Source organism: Oryctolagus cuniculus, chromosome 1, assembly GCF_051225735.1.
Source record: "Oryctolagus cuniculus isolate XC-2025 breed Fujian yellow rabbit chromosome 1, ASM5122573v1, whole genome shotgun sequence".
In the NCBI taxonomy this organism is placed as follows: domain Eukaryota; kingdom Metazoa; phylum Chordata; class Mammalia; order Lagomorpha; family Leporidae; genus Oryctolagus; species Oryctolagus cuniculus.
In genome coordinates this window covers 12572205-12577985 of record NC_142867.1, presented here as the reverse complement: position 1 = coordinate 12577985, position 5781 = coordinate 12572205, and the positions used below count along the sequence as shown (strand labels likewise).

The window sequence follows — 5781 nt, the reverse complement described above, 5'->3', positions numbered from 1 at the left end:
AACTTCTTTCACTCAAGTAAATATTGAGCAATATCAGGAGGTGTGGTCAAGTGTATTTGTTCAAGTAATATGATGAATCAGGAAGAAGACTTGAAAGGTATCAGGCAGAATGAGGAAACCCATTTTCTTTGTTTCCTGTTCTAAACCTTCAGAGTTCATATTAATTATTTGCCTTCTGTTCAATAGACATAAATTAGTTGAATGACTGCTTTTGGTGGTGTTTTCTTCTTTTTCATCCCAGTTTGGTTATGTCTTATTTATGTCTAATGAGAGATTAGATTTGATGGGACAAAGGCATACAACATATACATGGAGGGGGAAGTTTTAAGTCTGAAAAAGGAGCAGGCACAGTTGGGAAGCCTGGCACTTGGGAGATTCTTTCTCCTTAGATGCCCTGAAAGTTTCTTAGACCAGGAGGAAAACCAGAGAGAGATACATCAAGTGTGGATTTCTGCCCTGCCAGAATATGCTGCATGTGAGGTGTTGCTATCATGTTTCTTCCAAGAACTGTTAGAGAATCCTGGCAGCCTAGTTGAGGACTTGAGCATGGGTTAGTGAGGCAGTGTTCCTCTGTGATGGCTACTTTTTGGTGACAGCTTGACTGGCCATAAAGTGCCCAGATGAGATTAACATTTGAATAGGTAAATTCAGTGCCAACCAATCTACTGGGGGTTTGAACAGAACAAAAGGTAGAGGATTGAGGAATTCACGTCTTTTTGCTTCCTGCCAGCTTGCTTGAGCTGTGGGGCATCTCATTCCTGAGCCCTTGGGTTGGGATTTATACCGTCAGCTGCTCTGGTTCTCAGGCCCTCAGACTTAGACTGAGTCACACCACTGACCTATGTTTCTGGTTTGCAGACAGCTGACTGGGACTTCACAGCCTGCATAATTGGATGAATCAATTACTCATAATAAAACTACGTGTTCTCTGCAACTCTCTCTCTATATGTCTCTCTTGGTCTCTCCCACACTGTTTCTGATTCTGTTTCTCTGGAAAACCATGATACAGCTTCCTTACATGCACCGTATCCAGTCCATACAAGGCATTTAGGAAATACATATTCAACATAGAATATCATAATAGAAGCCAGGGGATATTAAGATAAGATAAATTCAGTGAAGGTTCTAGGTAAAGGCTTCCTTCCTTCCTTCCTTCCTTCCTTCCTTCCTTCCTTCCTTCCTTCCTTCCTTCCTTCCTTTTTTCTTTCTTAAAGATGTATTTATTTATTTCAAAGAGTCACAGAGAAGGAGAGGCAGAGGAAGAGGCAAAAAGAGAATCTTCCATCTGCTGATTCACTCCAAATGGCCACAATGGTTGGCCAGGCTGAAGCCAGGAGCCAGGAGCCCTATCTGGGTCCCCCTTGTCATTGGTGCAGGGGCCCAAGGGTTTGGGCCATCCTCTTCTGCCTTCCCAGGCACAACAGCAGGGAGCTGGATCAGAAGCAAAGCAGCTGGGGTTTAAATCGGAGCCTCTAAACGACACCAGCACTGCAGGCTGCAGTTTCACCTGCTATACCACAGAGCCGGCACAGTGGGCCCCAGTCTAGGTTTCTTAAAAGTGACACTACTAATATTTTGAACCAGACAACTCCTTGTTGTGGCAGATTTTAGGATGTGTGTGTGTGTGTGTGTGTGTGTGTGTGAATGGGGGCGGGGCAGGTGTCTTAGGCATTATATGCTGTTTAGCAATATCGTTGTCCACTACCCTTCTAATAGTTACAACAATAAAAAAACTCTAGGTGGTCCCACAAGTTCCCTGTGAATAAAATTGCCACAAACTCAGTTTGAAACCACTTTTCTAGTCTTTAAGTAGTTTTTTTGTAGGAATAATCTCATACATATCAAAAATTTTTTTAAAAGATTTATTTATTTATTTGAAAATCAGAATTACACAGAGAAAGAAGGAGAGGCAGAGAGAGAGAGAGAGAGAGAGAGGCCTTCTACCTGTTGGTTCACTCCCCAACTGGCCACAACAGCCAAGGCTGGGCCAGGCTGAAGCCAGGAGCCAGGAGCTTCCTCTGGGTCTCCTGCGTGGGTTCAGGCACCTAAGGACTTGGGCCATCTCCTACTGATTTCCCAGGCCATAGCAGAGAGCTGGAATGGAAGTAGAGCAGCCAGAACGTGAACCGGTGCTCATATGGGATGCCAGCACTGCAGGTGGTGGCTTTACCCACTATGTCACAGCGCCGGTCTCATACATATCAAAATTAATCAATCTAAGTTAACCCCCAGCAACTATACAGTCAATGATATTACCTCTTTTGTACTGACTTTTATCCCACTCATGTCCTCACTTTGCCTATATTTAGATGACTTTCCAGGATTTGTCATTATATTGCTACTTCACATATACTCTGAATTCCTTGGTCTCTATTTTCTTTCAGATACTTTTTTGGACTAACTCTGGTTAAATAAAACTCGTCTATTCTCTCTGAACCTACATAATTAATTGAGGCTGCTATAGTCTTAATGTGTGTGTCCCCCTCTTACCTTCAAATTCACATGTTGATATCCTAATCCCAACTGTGATGGTATTTGTTGGGGGTGTTTATTGCAAGCGAATGGAGAGTCAGGACACGAGAACTCTTCCTCTGAAGAATGCTGCTGGGATGCATAGAGCCAACCCAGAGCACCTCTTTTATTGACAGGGATTGCATCAGCCATGTACAGCACATGTGTGTGCTCTAACATTACTTGTAACGTTGCATGATCATCTTCAGAACATGATTTCAAGACACTGATGGGCACCTTGTGACTTGGTTTACTGGATAAGTAAGTCTGGGAAAGTAGCTGCATGTCCTCATGGGAGCCAACATTCCCATGAGAACTCAATGCTCTTCTTGATTAATAGGTCATTTATTATCTCTAATCAGTTCCTGTGGCCACAGCCTCTGTTCAGGAAGAGTGTGTCCTAAACTGAGAATGCTGTTGCAGAAACTTTGTTCCCTACGGTATCAGGAAGTGAGGCTTTGGGAGCTGATTGGGTCATGGAAGTGGAGCCCTCATGAATGGATTTAGTGCCCTTACGAAAATGGCTCTAGTGAAACCCTTTGCTCCTTCTACCATGTGAAGTCACAGCGAGAAAGCCTCACCTATAAGGAAGCAGATCCTCACCAGATCCAAATCTGCTCTCACCTTGGTCTTGGACTTCCCTGCCTCCAGAACTGTGAGCAATAAGTGTTTATTATTTAAAAGCTATCTAATTTATGGTATTTTTTAGAAAACTTTTATTTACTAAATATAAATTAAGTACAACTTTTGGATTATAGTAGTTTTTTCCCCCATAACCACCCTCCAACCCCCAAATCATCCCATCTCCTACTCCCTCTCTCATCCCATTCTTCATTAAGATTCATTTTAAATTATCTTTATATACAGAAGATCAACTTAGTATATACTAAGGAAAGATTTCAACAGACTGCACCCACACAGACACACAAAGTAATTTATGGTATTTTGTTACAGAAGCCCAAACAGACTAAGATATAAGCTAAACAAAAATAAACAATTGTGTTAATTTGGCTTACTCTCCTCAATTAATATTTACTAAGCTCCATTGGACCTGAATTGGTGACTGATAATTAAAATATTCCCAACACAATTAACTTTCCTATTATCTTTTTAAAAAATATTGATTTATTTATTTGAAAAACATATTTACAGAGATGCAGAGGCAAAGAGAGAGGGGGAGAGACAGAGAGAGAGAGAGAGAGAAAGAGAGAGAGAGATCTTCCATCCACTGGCTTATTCCTCAAATGGCCACATCGGTCAGTTCCAAAGCCAGCAGCCTGGAACTTCTGGGTCTCACACATGAGTGCAGGGGCCCAAGGTCTTGGGCCATCTTCCATTGCTTTCCCAGGCACATCAACAGGTAGCTGGATCAGAAGTGGAGCAGCTGGACTCAAGTTGGTATACCCATATGGGACACCAGCACTGCAGGGAGTAGCTTTAACCACTTTGCCACAGCACTAGCCCCTATTATCTTTTTTTTAAAATGTAAACAATGATTGGAGTGTCTGTTTCTTATTTAAGACAATATATAATTTTCAAATAATTATCAAAAGTGAGTGTATTTAATCATACAGAATTCAAAATAGAGTCAATGTGTGAAGAGAGTAATAACCCATATTATAGCATGTTTAATGAATTGGCAACAGATAAAGTTTATTGGAAGAAGGCAGGGAGACTTTGTCTTGGAAGAATTACAACGAAGGAGCTCCATAAACACCTGGCATCTGCTCAATGTTGCATCTATGGTTAGAAATGTACATGATAGGAATCCTAGGGATCTTGGGATTCTTCTTTAAGGTGGTTATCAACTGTGACCATGATTTAAGACTTGTACTGAGTCACTCTGTACTAAGCTATCATCTGCATAGGTTCTTTGTATGTTTATGGTAATCATTCAAATCTTGGATTCCTGGCATTCCTAGTGCCACTCAATATTTCTGCCCCAGTTTCTCAATTTTTGCCATTTCACAATTACAAGGGATGCACCTGGAATACAGAAAGTCCATCATTGATTGTTCTAAGTCCAGTTTGGCTTTAATGAAAAAGTTGAGAAAGTTGGTGCCAACCAGGATGTTGTAAGTAGACCCAGCTGTGTGTTATATTGGAAGAATAAGCAGGAAGAGTGTTGGGGACTTCTGTGCCCTTCAGTGCACTGGGCTCTTTCTTTTCCTCTTTGTGGGTTTTAGTCCAGCCTTTCCGTTAAGCATCTGATCTCTTAGACAAAGCATTCTCTTCATGGTCACGTACTTCTTTGCTTTCTTTTTCTAACCCATGCTTTCACAGCACTCTTGTTTCCTCCAGTCCTATTAACCTATATAGTGGTATTGTACCATGTGCTCTCTTCTCAGATAATGCCTGCTATCTCATCCTCTCTCTTATTTGATGCCCTTGTTGTCTATTTTTCTGAGAGGACTGAAACAAATGAGAAAAGATATCTTTATAAGATCTCACTGCTGCTATATGGAAATCTATGTCCACATGCTCTATTCTGCCTTCTGTTATGCAAAGGGAAGGTCCTCTCCTGACCTTTGCCTTATTCTCATTGTGTATTAGTTTCATAGGGCTGCCATAACAAAGCACCACAGACAGAGTGCCTGAAATAACAGATTTTATTTTCCTCACAATGTCTGGAAGCTAGAAGCAACATACAAAGGTATTGACAAGGTTGGTTTCTTCTGAGGTCTTGGCTTGCAGATGGCTATCTTCTTTCTTGTCTTCTGATGTATGTTTGTGTAACAATTTTCTCTTTTTATACAGACAATAATCTTTTGGTATTAGGGCCCAAATTAATAATCTCATTACTTCTTTTATTTATTTATTTGAGAGAGAGAGAGAGAGAGAGAGAGAGTTATAGACAAAAAGGTCTTCCATCTGCTAGTTTATCCCCAGATGGCCACAGCTGCCAGAGCTGAGCCAATCTGAAGCCAGGAGGAGCCAGGAGCTTCCTCTGGGTTTCCCATAAGGGTGCAGGGGACCAAGCACTTGGTCATCTTCTACTGCTTTCTCAGGCCATAAGCAGGAAGCTGAGTTGGAAGAGGAGTAGGCAGGACATAAATGGACACCCATATGGGGTGCTGGCACCACAAGTGGGGGCTTAGCCTATTACACTGCAGCGCCAGCCCCTTAATTACTTCTTTAAAGACTATATCTCAAAAATAAAAAAAAGATTGTCTCCCAATATAGTCATATGTTGGGGTACTGGAGGCTTCAACATCTGAATTTACAGTGTGGGGATTATTCAGCTCATAATAGTGCCTCTGGAATATTTTC

General features: G+C 41.5%; 1 pseudogene; it reads right to left on the bottom strand.

The window, feature by feature from the left end:
* Window positions 1-4202: 4202 nt before the first annotated feature.
* Window positions 4203-4825, bottom strand: LOC100350884 (rRNA-processing protein FCF1 homolog pseudogene; annotated as a pseudogene).
* Window positions 4826-5781: the final 956 nt, after the last annotated feature.